This window comes from Macaca mulatta, chromosome 15, assembly GCF_049350105.2.
Source record: "Macaca mulatta isolate MMU2019108-1 chromosome 15, T2T-MMU8v2.0, whole genome shotgun sequence".
NCBI lineage: Eukaryota > Metazoa > Chordata > Mammalia > Primates > Cercopithecidae > Macaca > Macaca mulatta.
In genome coordinates, this window is record NC_133420.1 from 92,636,149 (window position 1) to 92,651,982 (window position 15,834).

The 15,834-nt window shown below is 45.8% G+C and overlaps 1 long non-coding RNA gene across 3 annotated transcripts in view; it reads right to left on the bottom strand.

The window, feature by feature from the left end:
• The window catches only part of LOC114672793 (uncharacterized), a 66,636-nt gene that overhangs the window by 37,207 nt on the left and 13,595 nt on the right, over window positions 1–15,834 (bottom strand). For all 3 annotated transcript variants that reach the window (XR_013404845.1, XR_013404844.1, XR_013404846.1), the window contains exon 2: window positions 15,178–15,295. This is a non-coding gene — a long non-coding RNA (uncharacterized LOC114672793). The remainder of the gene's footprint in view (window positions 1–15,177; window positions 15,296–15,834) is intronic.

Here is a 15,834-nt window from a genome sequence, read left to right on the forward strand (position 1 = left end):
AACTTCTGAAACACGCCCTACATGTGTCCTTGAGTGTATTACTAATAAAGTATACAATATAATGCTTCAATTTAAAGTGGTATAGCATTGCCAACATTTATACAGAACTTAGTATTTGTCAAGCACTGTTCTAAGTGCTCCACAGGTTTTAGCACCTATTACCCTCAGTGAAGTTATTACCCAGTGAATAGTCCCATATTACAGATAAACTACCTCACCATGAGACTGAGTAATTTGCTCAAAGTCACACAGAGCCAGGATCAGCTTCTCTATTTTTTTTCTTTGTTGTTGTTTGTTTGTTTTCAAATAGGTGGGGTGACTATGTTGCCCAAGCTGGTCTCCAGCTCCTAGGCTCAGATCCTTTGGCCTCAGCCTCCCTGAAGTAGCTGGGGACTAGAGGCACACGCCACCACACTGGGCAAGATCTGCTTTTTTAAGTAGTCTTCTGTATTCTTAATGCAAAGGAGAACTGGACTGGAAGTCTGGAGGCCTGTACTTCAGACCTAGCTCTACTATTTACCCAGTTGTTTGACTTATTGATTGATTGATTGATTGATTGATTGAGACAGAGTTTCGCTCTTATTGCCCAGGCTGGAGTGCAATGACGCGACCTCGGCTCACTGCAACCTCCACCTCTCAGGTTCAAGTGATTCTTCTGCCTCAGCCTCCTGAGTAGCTGGGATTACAGGTATGCACCACCACACCCTGCTAATTTTTGGTAGTTTTAGTAGAAACGAGGTTTCACCATGTTGGCCAGGCTGGTCTCGAACTCCTGACTTCAGGTGATCCACCTGCCTCAGCCTCCCAAAGTGCTGGGATTACAGGCGTGAACCACCGAGCCCAGCCTGGGTTGACTCTTGAATAACATGGGTTTGAATTGCATGGGTCCACTTATACACTGCATTTTTTCAACCAAATGCAGATTGAACATACAGTATTCACGGGATGTGAAACCGTGTATGGGGAGGGCTCACTTTTCGTATACTCTTATTCCTCAGGGCCAGCTGTGGGACTTTGGTATGCTTGGATTTTGCTATACTTGGGGGTCCTATAGTGGTTATAAGACCAATAACTAATCCTCTGTGTATACTGAGAGACAACTGTACTGTAAAGCTGTGTCTCAAGTTTCTTCACCTGAAAAATAAGGATTCTACATCAGTGCTATTGACTTCTCAAGAGTTATGAACATCAATACAATGAGTTTTAAAAGTAGAAGCATTTGGCTGGGTGTGGTGGCTCACGCCTGTAATCCTAGCACTTTGGGAGGCTGAGGTGGGTGGATTACCTGAGGTTGGGAGTTCAAGACCAGCCTGGCCAACGTGGTAAAACCCTGTCTTTACCAAAAATACAAAAAATTAACCAGGTGCAGTGGCGCACACCTGTAATCCCAGCTACTTGGGAAGCTGAGGAAGGAGAATTGCTTGAACCTGGGAGGTGCAGGTTGTGGTAAGCCTAGATTGTGCCACTGCATTCCAGCCTGGCCTACAGAGTAAGACTTCATCTCAAAAAACAAAAAAAAAAAACAAAAACCACAAAAAAAGTAGAAGGATTTTTAAAGCAGTAAAACACTGTATGAAACAGATGTTATATTGCAATTGTTTTATAGTCTTGGCTATTGAAGTAGGCCAATTAGGCAATTTACTGTTATGACCCAGATGACTATATTTATGTCCCTGAAGTATAATTATCTTTAAATTTGAATTGTAATTAACATTTTTTTTTTGCCAGATGAAATAATTCATTCGGTTCTGATAATAAACCACATTTGCACAATAGCTGTATCCTTGTAAAGTCAATTATGTAGATAATAACCTTAGAAATCACCTCAGAAACACTAATTACTAGTAAAAAATGAGTTTCTCAATTGTTTATAATACTAATAATATAGCAAATTATAGAGTGAAATTTTGATGTTTTAAAGTCCAGTGGACTCTGAAATATATAGACATAGAATGACAGTAATCACTGAATTTTTTTTTTTTTTTTTTTTTGAGATGGAGTCTTGCTCTGTCACCAGGCTGGAGTACAGTGGCACAATCTTGGCTCACTGCAACCTCTGCCTCTCGGGTTCAAGCAATTTTCCTGCCTCAGTCTCCCAAGTAGCTGGGACTACAGGCATGCGCCACCACACCCAGCTAATTTTTGTATTTTTAGTAGAGACGGAGGGTTCACTATGTTGGCCAGGATGGTCTTGATCTCCTGACTTCGTGATTCACCCACCTCAGCCTCCCAAAGTGCTGGGATTGCAGGTGTGAGCCACCACACCTGGCCTAATCATTGATTTTTAAAAATGATTCTATATTGACAATAATTTCGCATTTTTATGAGCCAATAAATCCTTATTGTTTATGAATGTTTATATTTAGTTATATTACTTGCATCAGATGAGTACTAGTAGTTACACTGAACTATGCTATGGCCACAGCCTCTTCTCCTGCTTAGCTTGGAACTCTAAATACCAACCCCAGCTGACATGGAATAGGGCTCTGTATCTGGTGGATGCTCATTAACAGTTGTTAGCCAACTCTGAAAGGTGTCTTCTTAGCATGCAAATACTTGTAAAAATTTTACAGAAGGGTGACAAATTTTAACAGTCTACCTTCAGTTGATTTCTTTTTTTTTTTTAGACGGAGACTTGCTCTGTTGCCCAGGCTAGAGTGCAGTGGCTCACTGCAACCTCCGCCTCCCGGATTCAAGTGATTTTCCTGCCTCAGCCTCCCAAGTAGCTGGGATTACAGGTGCCTGCCACCATGCCCAGCTAATTTTTTGTATTTTTAGCAGAGACGGGGTGTCACCCAGTTGGCCAGGTTGGTCTTGAACCCCTGACCTCAAGTGCTCCACCTGCCTCGGCCTCCCAAAGTGCTGGGATTACAGGTGTGAGCCACTGTGCCCAGCCTAGTTGATATATTTTAATCTCCCTTGATTCTCTGGAGAAGAAATGCCCTGTATATTTTCTCTTTTGCTTTCTTTTTGGAGGCTGGCTGTTGTGTTTCTGAACATGCTCTGTACTTCTTGTGGTCTCCTAATGAATTTTAAGTGAGTATTATCAAGATAGTTTACATTAATTTGGGCTGACTCACTATCTGTGTGTGCCTGTTTGCTTCATATTTTATCATCAGCAAAAAACTGGTGCAGCCGGGCGCGGTGACTCACGCCTGTAATCCCAGCACTTTGGGAGGCCGAGGCGGGCGGATCACAAGGTCAGGAGATCCAGACCACGGTGAAACCCCGTCTCTACTAAAAATACAAAAAATTAGCCGGGCGCGGTGGCGGGCGCCTGTAGTCCCAGCTACTCAGGAGGCTGAGGCAGGAGAATGGCGTGAACCCGGGAGGTGGAGCTTGCAGTGAGCCGAGATCGCACCACTGCACTCCAGCCTGGGTGACAGAGCTAGACTCCGTCTCAAAAAAAAAAAAAAAAAAAAAAAAACTGGTGCAAATGCATGGTTGGGGCACATGATATAAAACACCAGTCTCTAACTTGTATTATGGCTTTAATTTTCTCTCTGTTCTTGCTTTATGATCAAAAGCAGAGTGCATTTTCTGCCTGCTTTTTATTGGAATGTTGGGGAGTGATTAAAGAACTAAGACATATTTTGAAAAAATGTGCCTTTGATGTGAAGTGATACTTATCGTGAATTAGTCAATATTGTACACTTATACAATTAAACAACCTATGGATTTAACTTATAAATGCCTTCAAGAATCACTGTTGCAATTCAACACATTATATATATAACATATATATAACATATAATTATAATTATATAATATACAATATATAATTATTATGTATTTTATATTATATAATAAATAATATATATCACTACCTATTATTATATATTATATATTATATATATATATTGTGTGTGTGTGAGACAGGGTCTGGACAGGTCTGCCCAGGCTGGAGTGCAGTGTCACCATCTCGGCTTACTGCAGCTTCAACTTCCCAGGTTCAAGCAGTCTTCCCACTTCAGCTTCCCAAGTATCTGGGACTACAGGCATGCACCACCAGGCCTGGCTAATTTTTGTATTTTTAGTAGAGACAGGGTTTTTGCCATGTTGCCCAGGCTTGTCTCAAACTCCTGAGCTCAAGCGATCCACCTGCCTCGGCCTCCCAATGTGCTGGGATTACAGGTGTGAGCCACAGCGCCTGGCCTGAAATGTGTACACTTTTTAATTTAAGTGTAGCAGGATGAGCGGCAGACAAAACCTCTCAGACACGGAGTTGTAGGAGGAAGGGCTTTATTCAGCTGGGAGCATCGGCAAGCTACTGCCTTAAAATCCGAGCTCCCTGAGTGCACAATTTCTGTCCCTTTTAAGGGCTCACAACACTAAAGATTTCACATGAAAAGGTAGTGATTGATTTGAGCAAGCAGTGGGTATGTGACAGGGGCTGCATGCACCGGTGGTCAGAGAGAAACAGAACAGAGCAGGGAGTTTCACAATGTTCTTTTTTTTTTTTTTTTGAGACGGAGTTTCACTCTTGTTGCCCAGGGTGAAGTGCAATGGCATGATCTCGGCTCACCAAAACCTCTGCCTCCCAGGTTCAAGCGATTCTCTTGCCTCAGCCTCCCTAGTAGCTGGGATTATAGGCATGTGCCACCACGCCTGGCCAATTTTGTATTTTTAGTAAAGACAGGGTTTCTCCATGTTGGTCAGGCTGGTTTTGAACTCCTGACCTCAGGTGATCCGCTCGCCTTGGCCTCCCAAAGTGCTGGGATTACAGGCGTGAGCCACCGCCCCTGGCCCACAATGTTCTTTTATACGACGCGGGGAATCTAAGGACAACATCGGTTTTTAAGTCATGAGTTGATTTTTAACTACTAGGTTTAGGCCAGGCAGGTCCAGGTCCGGTTTGGGGCCTGGCGCCGGGCTGCCTGTCTTTGGTTTCACTTCCTTGTTTTGTTTTGTTTTGTTTTTTAAACAGGTACTGAGTATAAAACAATATGAGAGGGTCTCTCTCTTGCCTCATAAGAATGAAAGAAGACTGGCTGCACCGCCCACTCCAGAGCGTTGCGAGGATGGGGATCAAACACTCAGCGGACCGGGCAGGCTGTCAGTGTCCGCAAGCCGCTCAACACGACGTGGGCATATGGCAGCGAACAGGAGAGGAGATGTCGCGGTCCCAGCAGTCTGTCTCCGCCGCTCTTGGCTGCTGGTCCCGGCCCCGGTGCAGGGGCAGGACGATTACTTGGGAACTTGGATCCGGACTAGGAGGGCAAGGTAGAAGAGCAAAGCGGGCCAGTACTGAGGGTGCGATTTGCGACCGTTCTGCCTAAACGACAGCAGATGCTCGCGCTCGCGCACGCGCAGAAAGAGTTGGCTGCCACGCTCCCTGCTGCGCCCGAGGACCTCACGTCACACCGAGGGCCTCATGTGACCTCGCAGCAGCCAGCGAAGCGGGGTAGTCAGCATCTCCGCAACTAACCTGGGTCAGCTGGCCGTCGGGACCAGGTTCTTTCCCGGGGCTCAGCGCAGTCGCTGAGCTAACGCCACAGTCTGGAAGTTGCCTGTTTCGTCAGAGCGGGGGGAATACTTGGGCAGGAAAGAGGAACTGAGGCCCAAGCATCCGCGGGACTCCTTTAGAGCGGGACCTGCCAGTGTCCACGCGCCCCACTTAGTAATAGGTTTCCACGCCAGTCTGGGACCTTCCGGAGCGGTGACCTCAGAGGCGCATCCATGGAGGGGCCCGTGAAGGTGTCGCCAGCCTCTGGGCTGTCCTTAAGGATTTTTTTTTTTTTTTTTTTTGAGACGGAGTCTCGCTTTGTTATCCAGGCTGGAGTGCAGTGGCGCGATCTCGTCTCACTGCAACTCCCTCCTCCTGGGTTCAAGCGATGCTCCTACCTCAGCCTCTCGAGTAGCTGGGACTCCACGAGCGCGCCACCACGCCCAGCTACTTCGAGGGGAACACTTCAACAATGACCATGTCGTAAGCTTCCGGGAGCGCAAGTTCCGTGTGCTGGAGGCACCCGTGTGGAGTGTGTTCTGCTCCCGCAGGTGTGAGCCTTCAGATGGGGAACGTGCGCTGGAAATTTCTGAGAAATGCTTGAACCAGGCCGGCTCTGGGCTGAAACTGAAAAAAATTAGAAGTGCAGGTGCATCCTGGTTCTTCTCAGTGTATCGGAGTCGGGCTGTTTCAACCTTCGTTTTTGCACTTCAACGTTAGCTCTTCAGGGTATTAAATTTAGGGCTTTTGTGCTGTCAGAGGCAGATGACCAAACCTATCAAACATTCCGCAGAGGTGAAATGAATTTTCTTAACTGGCTAAAGTGTCTCAACTGCCAGGCCCTTGCGGGCCTTTGTTCCGTAACGTTCTTAGCTAAGAAAGATTACACGATCAATGAATTTGGGCAGAGTAATTGCTAAGTTTCCTCTTTCAAATTATACTTTGGTGTAAAGACTCAATTTCAATGCTACAAAACTCTAATTTCAGCTTATTTGAAACATTCTACGAGCTCTACACGCAGATGTTTTCTTGGTTTTGAGGGACACGGTGAGGATAAAGGGAATATGATATTCATGGTGGTAATGGCAAAAATGTTTACTCCACACACAAGACGAATTTTTCCTATACTAGAAGACAATTGAGTATATTCCTAATAAGGTGTACAATATCGAGCTTCCAAGTCTACTTAGGAGACAAGGTGATGAGAGATTATGATAAGAACAACAAGTCATAAACATAATGGTGACTGAATTATCTATAATCACCAAAGACTCAATGACTCATCTCCCATGCTATCTCAAAGACATTTCACCCAGTTTTTTCCTCCATTGGTTCAAAATAAGATCACTGTCTTCTCCCCGACATGCCTTTTTTTTTTTTAAATTTAGATGGGGTCTCACTCTGTCACCCAGGCTGCAGTGTAGTGACCTGATCTTGGCTCACTGCAGCCTCCACTTCCCACCTCACCCCCCTGAGTAGATGGGACTACAGGCACAGGCCATCATGCCTGGGTATAACATGCTTTTTAAATTTGACTTCTAGGAAACCCATTCTCTTGGTTTTCCCCTACTTCTATGTCTGCTCCTTCTCAGTGTTTTTTTTTTTTTTTTTTCTAATTCTCTCTTCTCATCACCTTTTCATTTGGAGTGTCTCCAAGTGTAATTTATGGTCCTCTTCTGTATCTAACCCTCACTTTCTTGGTGATCTTGCTGATCTTACCATGTCTCATGGGTTTAAATTTTATCTCCTATGCACCTCTGGTTATACATTTATCAAATGCCATACTTTTACATCCAACTACCTTCTTTTTTTTTTTTTGAGACGGAGTCTTGCTCTGTCACCCAATCTGGAGTGCAGTGGCGTGATCTCAGCTCACTGCAAGCTCCACCTCCCGGGTTCACACCATTCTCCTGCCTCAGCCTCCCAAGTAGCTGGGACTACAGGTGCCCGCCACCATGCCCGGCTAATTTTTTGTATTTGTAGTAGAGACGGGGTTTCACCGTGTTAGCCAGGATGGTCTCGATATCCTGACCTTGTGATCCGTTCACCTCCGCCTCCCAAAGTGCTGGGATTACAGGTGTGAGCCACCACGCCTAGCCCCAACTGCCTTCTTGACATCTCCTCACAGATGTCCAATAAATATCTGAAAATTGATGTGTCAATACTGAACTCATGATCTTCCTCTCTATACGTGCTCCACTATGGCCTTTCCCATTGTAAATGACAGCAATTCCATCCTTTTAGTTGTTTATGCCAAAGCCTGCTTTCTTCCACTGCACCAGTCATCAGGACGTCATGTTGGCTCTACCTTCAAAACATGTCCCAAATCTGACCTTTTCTCAACTGCCTCCACAGTGAACACCTTAGTTAGCTGTATTATCATTGCAGGAGCCCCCTAACAGGTGTCTCTGCCTCTACCCTACTACCCTCCCCGCCCCAGCCCCCTAGTCTCAACACAGCAGCCGGAGTGAGTGTTTTAAAAGCTAAGTCGGATCACATCACCCTTCTGTAGAAAACACTCTCATGGCTTCTGGTTTCATTCAGAGTAAAATCCAAAATCCTTAGAATAGCCTTCAAGGCCTGAAATGACCGAATTCTGTTAGTCATGGTTCTAGCAGGAAACAGCTGGCATGTTCAAATTAGGATAGTTTAAGGAGAATTTTAAAAAGGGGTTATTCTAAAAGGTGTGAGCAGAGGAAAGGGAATGATTGTACAGCAATCTTGGGTCTAGTAACAGCAGGGCTTTTACAGCATCCCTATGCTGGAAGGGGCAAGGAACGGAGTGGTACCAGATCCCCCAAACAGAGAGGACTAAAGCGATAGCCACCTGTCAGGAGTTGAATCCCTTCAGTTGAGGGATAGGGATGCAGCCAGCCAGTGGGCATCTTGCTTAGAGGGAGCAAGAGTAATGAATACCCAGATGCCACTCTCCTCACTCGCTCTCTTTTGTGGGTGCCCTGTTAGGAGATCCAACAGAAAGCCAGATGGCAAGGGTGTAGTCCCTAGAGGGCACCTCCCTGGACTCACAGCAGGATGGAAGAAGGTGAAGGGTGGTCTGGAGGGCCACATATGGGATACTGAGCACCCTCTCTAAGCTCAGCCTGGCCCTCCCCTTCCATTCATTCCCTCAAACCACACTGGCCTTGTTATCCTGTAAGATTCTCATGCTTCTCTCTTAGGGCCTGTTTTAGGTACCCCCTCTGCCTGGAATATTCTTTCTCACATATTTTTTGGGCTAATGTCCTCATCTCCTTTGGCCTTTGCTCAACTCTCATTATCCTCTCAAATAGGACATCTTGGCTGGGCATGGTGGTTCATGCCTGTAATCCTAGCACTTTGGGAGGCCGAGGCAGGTGGATCACCTGAGATCAGGAGTTTGAGACCAGCCTAGCCAACATGGTGAAACCCCGTCTCTACTAAAAATACAAAAATTAGCCAGGCGTGGTGGCATGTGCCTGTAATCCCAGCTACTCAGGAGGCTACTCCTAGCTACTCAGGAGACTGAGGCAGGAGAATCCCTGGAACCCAGGAGGTGGAGGCTGCATTGAGCCGAGATTGTACCACCACACTCCAGTCTGGGTGACAGAGCGAGACTCCATCTCAAAAAAAAAAAATACCCAAAAAGGACACCTTGATCACCCATTCAGCACTGCCACCCACCACCCAGCACTCCTGACCCTGCTACACTGCTGTACTTTTTCTTTCATCCATAGCACTTAACTTCCTGCATACTCTAACCTTCACTTATTTATTGTGCACTGTTTATTTCCTCCATCCCTCCACTAAGATTGAGCTCCGCAAGTGAAAGGATCTTTGTCAGCTTAGTTGATTGATGTATTCTAAGTGACTAGATCACATAATGTTTGTTGAATGAATTAACAGTCCTTTAGTACTTACCGGGCGTGGTGGCGGATGCCTGTAGTCCCAGCTACTCAGGAGGCTGAGGCAGGAGAATGGCATGAACCTGGGAGGCGGAGCTTGCAGTGAGCCGAGATCCTGCCACTGCACTCCAGCCTGGGCGACAGAGCGAGGCTCCATCTCAAAAAAAAAAAAAAGAGGTTCACCATGGCAATGCAAAAAAAATTTTTTTTTTTTTTCTTGAGACGGAGTCTCACTCTGTGTCGCCCGGGCTGGAGTGCAGTGGCAGGATCTCAGCTCACTGCGAGCTCCGCCTCCTGGGTTCATGCCACTCTCCTGCCTCAGCCTCCCGAGTAGCTGGGATTACAGGTGCCCACCACCACACCTGGCTAATTTTTTTTTTTTTGGTATTTTTAGTAGAGACCGGGTTTCACCACCTTGGCCAGGTTGGTCTCAAACTCCCAGCCTCAGGTGATCCACCTGCCTCAGCCTCCCAAAGTACTGGGATTACAGGCGTGTGCCACTGTGCCCAGCCAACAATGCAAATTGATAGCTTATCTTTACAGGTGCAGTCACCCCAGCCCACCAGACACAAATGTATACCTGATTGTTCCCCTACCCCATTTTGTCCGTATTGTCTTATGTAAAATGCAGATTCCCCACATTTTTTCCCAGCCTCTTTTGTTTATGTAAAAACTGTGTGCTTCTCAATATCCTGCCCTTTCCCCTTTAAATTTGGAACCCTCAAAATCATCTTCGGAGAAACCACAGACCAGTCTCCTGGGCGCTTTCTTCACTTTGGCAAATAAATCTCCTAAAATGATTGAGACTTGTCTCATCATTTTCCTCCATTGACATCTGGTAATCAGGAAGGGATCCTAGATGAAAGTGGCCCAGCCTGCAGCAGTTCGCCTCTCGGTGCTTGGTGTTGGCTTGGGCACCTTATAGCCCAAACTGACAAGACAATTTGCCAAAGTCCAGGACCTCTTTCCTCCAGGAATTTCTGATCTTCCAGCATTTTTCAGCTGGGGGTCTGAGGTTTATTTGCTGTTTAAAAAAAAAAAAAAAAACTCCCTTTTTGTGGGAGTTTTTCCACTCACTTCCACCAAGGAAGGCGAATTCATCTGCTTCTGCATCAGTGGAGAGCGGTCTCCAGCTTGGGCTCCATCACTAGGTAAGAAACTGGTTTGGGATTCTGTCTTCCTGCAAATTCTCTTAAATAACTAAAATTAGCATGAACAACCAGCTGGTGTTAGCTTCTGCTTACACTTAGAGCGCTCAGAAATAGTATAATTTGTGTCATCATTGTTAGTTGTGCTTAACTGTTTTGTTGTTTGTTTCTGTCTTGGTCAAATCAGAAGGGGAATCCTAAATTACTGGGAACAAGGCCTCTGAAGTGGGAGGAAAACAGCCAACAAGAGGGAAAAAAGTAAGAGAAAAGAAAAGATTTTTAATTTTAACTATTAAAGGGGCTTTATGTACATAACAAGGCCACCTTTTTGCCAGCCGAGACCAAACTGAAAGAGCAATGGCTGTATTTCTGAAATAACAGCATTTTGTCCTAGCTGAAATATGGTAATAAGATTTTAAAAAGGCCGGATGTAATAACTCACACTTGTAATCCCACCACTTTGGGAGGCCAAGGCAAGTGGATCATGAGGTCAGGAGTTCAAGACCAGCCTGACTAACATGGTGAAACCCTGTCACTACTAAAAATACAAAAATTAGCCAGCCGTGGTGGTGCACACCTGTAGTCCCAGCTACTTGGGAGGCTGAGGCAGGAGAATTGCTTGAACCCAGGAGGCAGAGGTTGCAGTGAGCCGAGATTGCACCACTGCACTCCAGCCTAGGTGACAAAGCAAGACTCTGTTTCAGAAATAAATAAATGAAATAAAAATAGCTAGGCATGGTGGCATGCCTGTAGTCCCAGCCACTCAAGAGGCTGAGGAAGGATTCTCTGAGCCCAAGAGTTCAAGGCCGCAGTGAACTATGATTGTGCCACTGTACTCCAGTCTGGGAGACAGAGTGAAATCCTGTCTCTAAGAAAAAAAAGAAAGGCCTGAAAACTTTTTTTTTTTTTTTTTTTTGAGACAGAGTTTCATTCTGTCACCCAGACTGGAGTGCAGTGGTGCGATTTCGGCTTACTGAAACTTCCACCTCCCGTGTTCAAGTGATTCTCATGCCTTACCCTCCCAAGTAGCTGGAATTACAGATGTGTGTCATTATGCCCGGCTAATTTTTGTATTTTTAGTAGAGACGCAGTTTCACCATATTGCCCAGGCTGATCTTGAACTCCTGACCTCAAGTGATTCACCCGCTTTGGCCTCCCAAAGTGCTAGGATTACAGGAATGAGCCACTGTGCTCAGTCAATAATTAAAAATTTTAAAAAGAACACACACACAGACACACACACACACACTAAAAAGAGCCTGGAATGCTACAAGTGTATTATAGTTTATTGAAGTAAAATTATATTTATGACATCATGAACAATTGTCTTATGACTCAGTGACAAGGCTTGAAATTTAAAAAAGCAAAAAAGGGAACAATTGACTGTTTGCCAGTCCATTAAAATACATACTGCTGGCCGGGCATGGTGGCTCATGCCTGTAATCCGAGCACTGTTAAACCAATTATCTCTTTTTTTGATAAATTAATAAATCAAATTTATTCATTCCAGCTACTTGGGAGGCTGAGGCATGAGAATTATTAATGAATAAATGTGATTTATTAATGAATCACATTCTCTAAAATATTCCAAATCAGAAAATGTTGTGTTAAATACTTGTCAAGTTTCACAAGGTGATTAAACATACAATTGTGGGGTCCCACTCAGAACACCGGAGTTAGTATAAAGATTATTTTAAGCTGAAGACATCTGAGATGGAACAGATGCACAAAGAAGCTTCCTTGGGACTTCCCTTATTTGATTAAAAGTAGAAACTTCTGAGAAATGAGGACTGACATAAATTTCCTGTTTGGGGTGGCTTCTACTCCCAGGGGAGAGACCAAGAGTAAACCTACCATAAATCCCCTCTCTGGCCGTGTTTTATGACCCTGAAAAAGACCACTCACAGCTATATAAGAAAGTTTGTGATAATGTTTGCATGTCTTCCATTTGTTCTTCTAAAAATACATTTGTCTTTTTTAGAGAAACCTATTTGTCCTTCCTATAAAAGTCCTTTTTTTGGCTAGGCGCATCGGCTCACGCATGTAATCTCAGCACTTTGGAAGGCTGAGGCAGGCAGATCACCTGAGGTCAGGCGTTCAAGACCAGCCTGGCCAACATGGTGAAACCCCGTCTCTACTAAAAATACAAAAATTAACTAAGCATGGTGGCGGGCACCTGTAGTCCCAGCTATTCGGGAGGCTGCGGCAGGAGAATTGCTTGAACTTGGGAGGCAGAGGTTGCAGTGAGCTGAGATTGTGCCACTGTACTCCAGCCTGGGCAACATAGTGAGACCCTGTCTCAAAAAAAAAGAAGTCCAGGCCGGGCATGGTGGCTCATGCCTGTAATCCCAGCACTTTGGGAAGCTGAGGCGAGAGGATCACAAGGTCAAGAGATTGAGACCATCCTGGCCAACATGCTGAAACCCATCTCTACTAAAAATATAAAAATTTGCTGAGCGTGGTGGTGTGCACCTGTAATCCCAGCTACTTAGGGGGCTGAAGCAGGAAAACTGCTTGAACCTGGGAGGCAGAGGTTGCAGGGAGACGAGATGGTACCACTGCACTCCATCCTGGTGACAGAGTGAGACTCCGTATCATTAAAAAAAAAATTAGTAGGCCGTGGTGGTACGTGCCTGTAGTCCCAGCTACTTGGGGGGCTGAGGTGAGAGGATCACTTGAGCCCTGGCAGTCGAGGCTGCAGTGAGCCAAGATCACACTACTGCACTCCAGCCTAGGTGCCAGAACAAGAGCCTGTTTAAAAAAAAAAGATAAAAAATAATTTAAAAAGAGAGAGAGAGGGTTCCCACTCTCTTGCCCAGGCTGGTCTCATGTGGTCCTCCTGCCCCAGCCTCCCAAAGTGCTAGGATTACAGGCGTGAGCCACCATGCTGGGCTGTGAGACTCTTGTTTTTACAGAAAATTAAAAATTAGCCAGCGTGGTGGCATGTACCTATAGTCCCAGCTATTTGGGAGGCTGAGGTGGGAGGATTGGCCAGGCCCAGGAGGTCAAGGCTGCGGGGAGCTGAGATTGCACAAGTGCACTCCACCCTGGGCAACAAAGCAAGACCCTTCCCAAAAAATAAAATAAAAATAAAAATGAAAAATAAATTGGAGTCAGGCAAGGTGGCACATGCTTGAAATCCCAGCACTTTAGATGGCTGAGGCAGGAGGATCCTTTGAGCCTGGGAATTTGAGACCAGCCTGGGCAGCATAGTGAGACCCTGTCTCTATAAAAATAAATTTAAAAAGTTAGCCGGCCACGATGGTGCAGGCCTATGGCCTCAGCTACTCGGTAGGCTGAGGTGAGAGGATTGCTTGAGCCCAGGAGATCTAGGCCGTGGTGAGCCATGACTGTGCCACTGCAAAATCAGACCTGGGTGACAAAGTGAGATTCTATCTCAAATAAAATAATTGCTGGCTGGGTGCAGTAGCTCACGCCTGTAATCCCAGCACTTTGGGAGGCTGAGGCAGGTGAATCACCTGAAGTCAGGAGTTCGAGAACAGCCTGGCCAACATGGTGAAACCCCATCTCTACTAAAAATACAAACTTAGCCAGGCCTGGTGGCGTGTGCCTACACTCCCAGCTACTTGGGAGGCTGAGGCAGGAGAATAGCTTGAACCCGGGAGGCGGAGGTTGCAGTGAGCTGAGATTGTGCCATTGCACTCCAACCTGGGCAACAGAGTGAGGCTCTGTCTCAAAAACAAATAAATAAATAAAATGAAATAAAATAAAATAATAGTAACTGCTATCATGTCTCTTGATCCAAAGTTCTATTTTGGCAGTATTATATGTCTTGTGATTAAAACAAAGTGAAAACCATAATTATTTTCTAAGTTGTGCTTCTTTGGGTAGTCAAAAGTTCTTGAAATCTGGTGCGTTACAGTAAGATCAATAAAAACAGTTCTTGGGATAGAAAACCTCAGGATTAGTGTGTCAGGACATATTTTCAGAAATGAACACTAGATGTCAGCTTTCAGGCAAGCTTTTCTGAGTCACTGACCCATTTTTCCCTCCTGACAAAACCCAAGCCAAGTCTTTTCTGAACGTAGAAACTTTCCTCCCCAGGGAAACCCACTTCCCCAGGGCTCTCCCACTGACACCCCTGTTAGGGTAACAGTTGAGCTATTAAAGTTAGCAGGAACTAAACTAGAAAGTGAAGCACCATAGAGATTTCCGGGGAGACATTAACTAAAAAACAGAGAAACAAATAAAAAATCTAACCTGCAATTCCCTCCCTCTCCCTCTACTTTACTATCCTTTAAAAGAATAAACACAGGGTGGGTGCATCGGCTCATGCCTGTAATCCCAGCAATTTGGGAGGCTGAGGCTGGAGGATCACTTGAAGCCAGGAGTTCAAGACCAGCCTGGGCAACATGGAGAGACCCCATCTCTACAAAACAGAAAAATTAGGCAGGTGTGGTGTTGTGTGCCTGTAATCCCAGCTACTCGGGAGGGTAAAGCACGAGAATTGCTTGATGCCAGGAGGCAGAGGTTGCAGTGAGCCAAGATCATGCCACTGCACTCCAGCCTGGGTGACAGAGCAAGACCCTGTCTCAAAAAAAAAAAAAAAAAAACTTAAAAAATACACTCCTGTAATCTCAGCACTTTGGAATGCCAAGGCGGGCAGATCATGAGGTCAAGAGGCTGAGACCATCCTGGCCAACATGGGGAAACCCTGTCTCTACTAAAAAAAAAAAATTACCTGGGCGTGGTGGTGGGCGCCTGTAATCCCAGCTACTCCGAAGGCTGAGGCAGGAGAATCGCTTGTACCTGGGAGGTGGAGGTTGCAGTGAGACGAGATAGCGCCGCTGCACTCCAGCCTGGCAACAGAGCAAGACTCTATCTCAATAATAATAATCATCATCATCATCATCATCATCATCATCGGCCATAGCTGGGCATGGTGGCTCAAGCCTGTAATCCTAGCACTTTGGGAGGCCAAGGTGGGTGGATCACCTGAGGTCAGGAGTTCGAGACCAGCCTGACCAATATGGTGAAATATGGTGAAACTTTACTAAAAATACAAAAAATTAGCCGGGTGTGGTGGCGGGTGCCTGTAGTCCCAGCTATTCAGGAGGCTGAGACAGAAGAATTGCTTGAACCTGGGAGGAAGAGGTTGCAGTGAGTGAAGATCACATGACATTACACTCCAGGCTGGGCAACAGAGCGAGGGTCTGTCTCAAAAAACAAACAAAAAGGCCGGGCGCGGTGGCTCAAGCCTGTAATCCCAGCACTTTGGGAGGCCGAGGCGGGTGGATCACGAGGTCAGGAGATCGAGACTATCCTGGCTAACATGGTGAAACCCCGTCTCTACTAAAAATACAAAAAGCTAGCCGGGCGTGGTGGCGGGCGCCTGTAG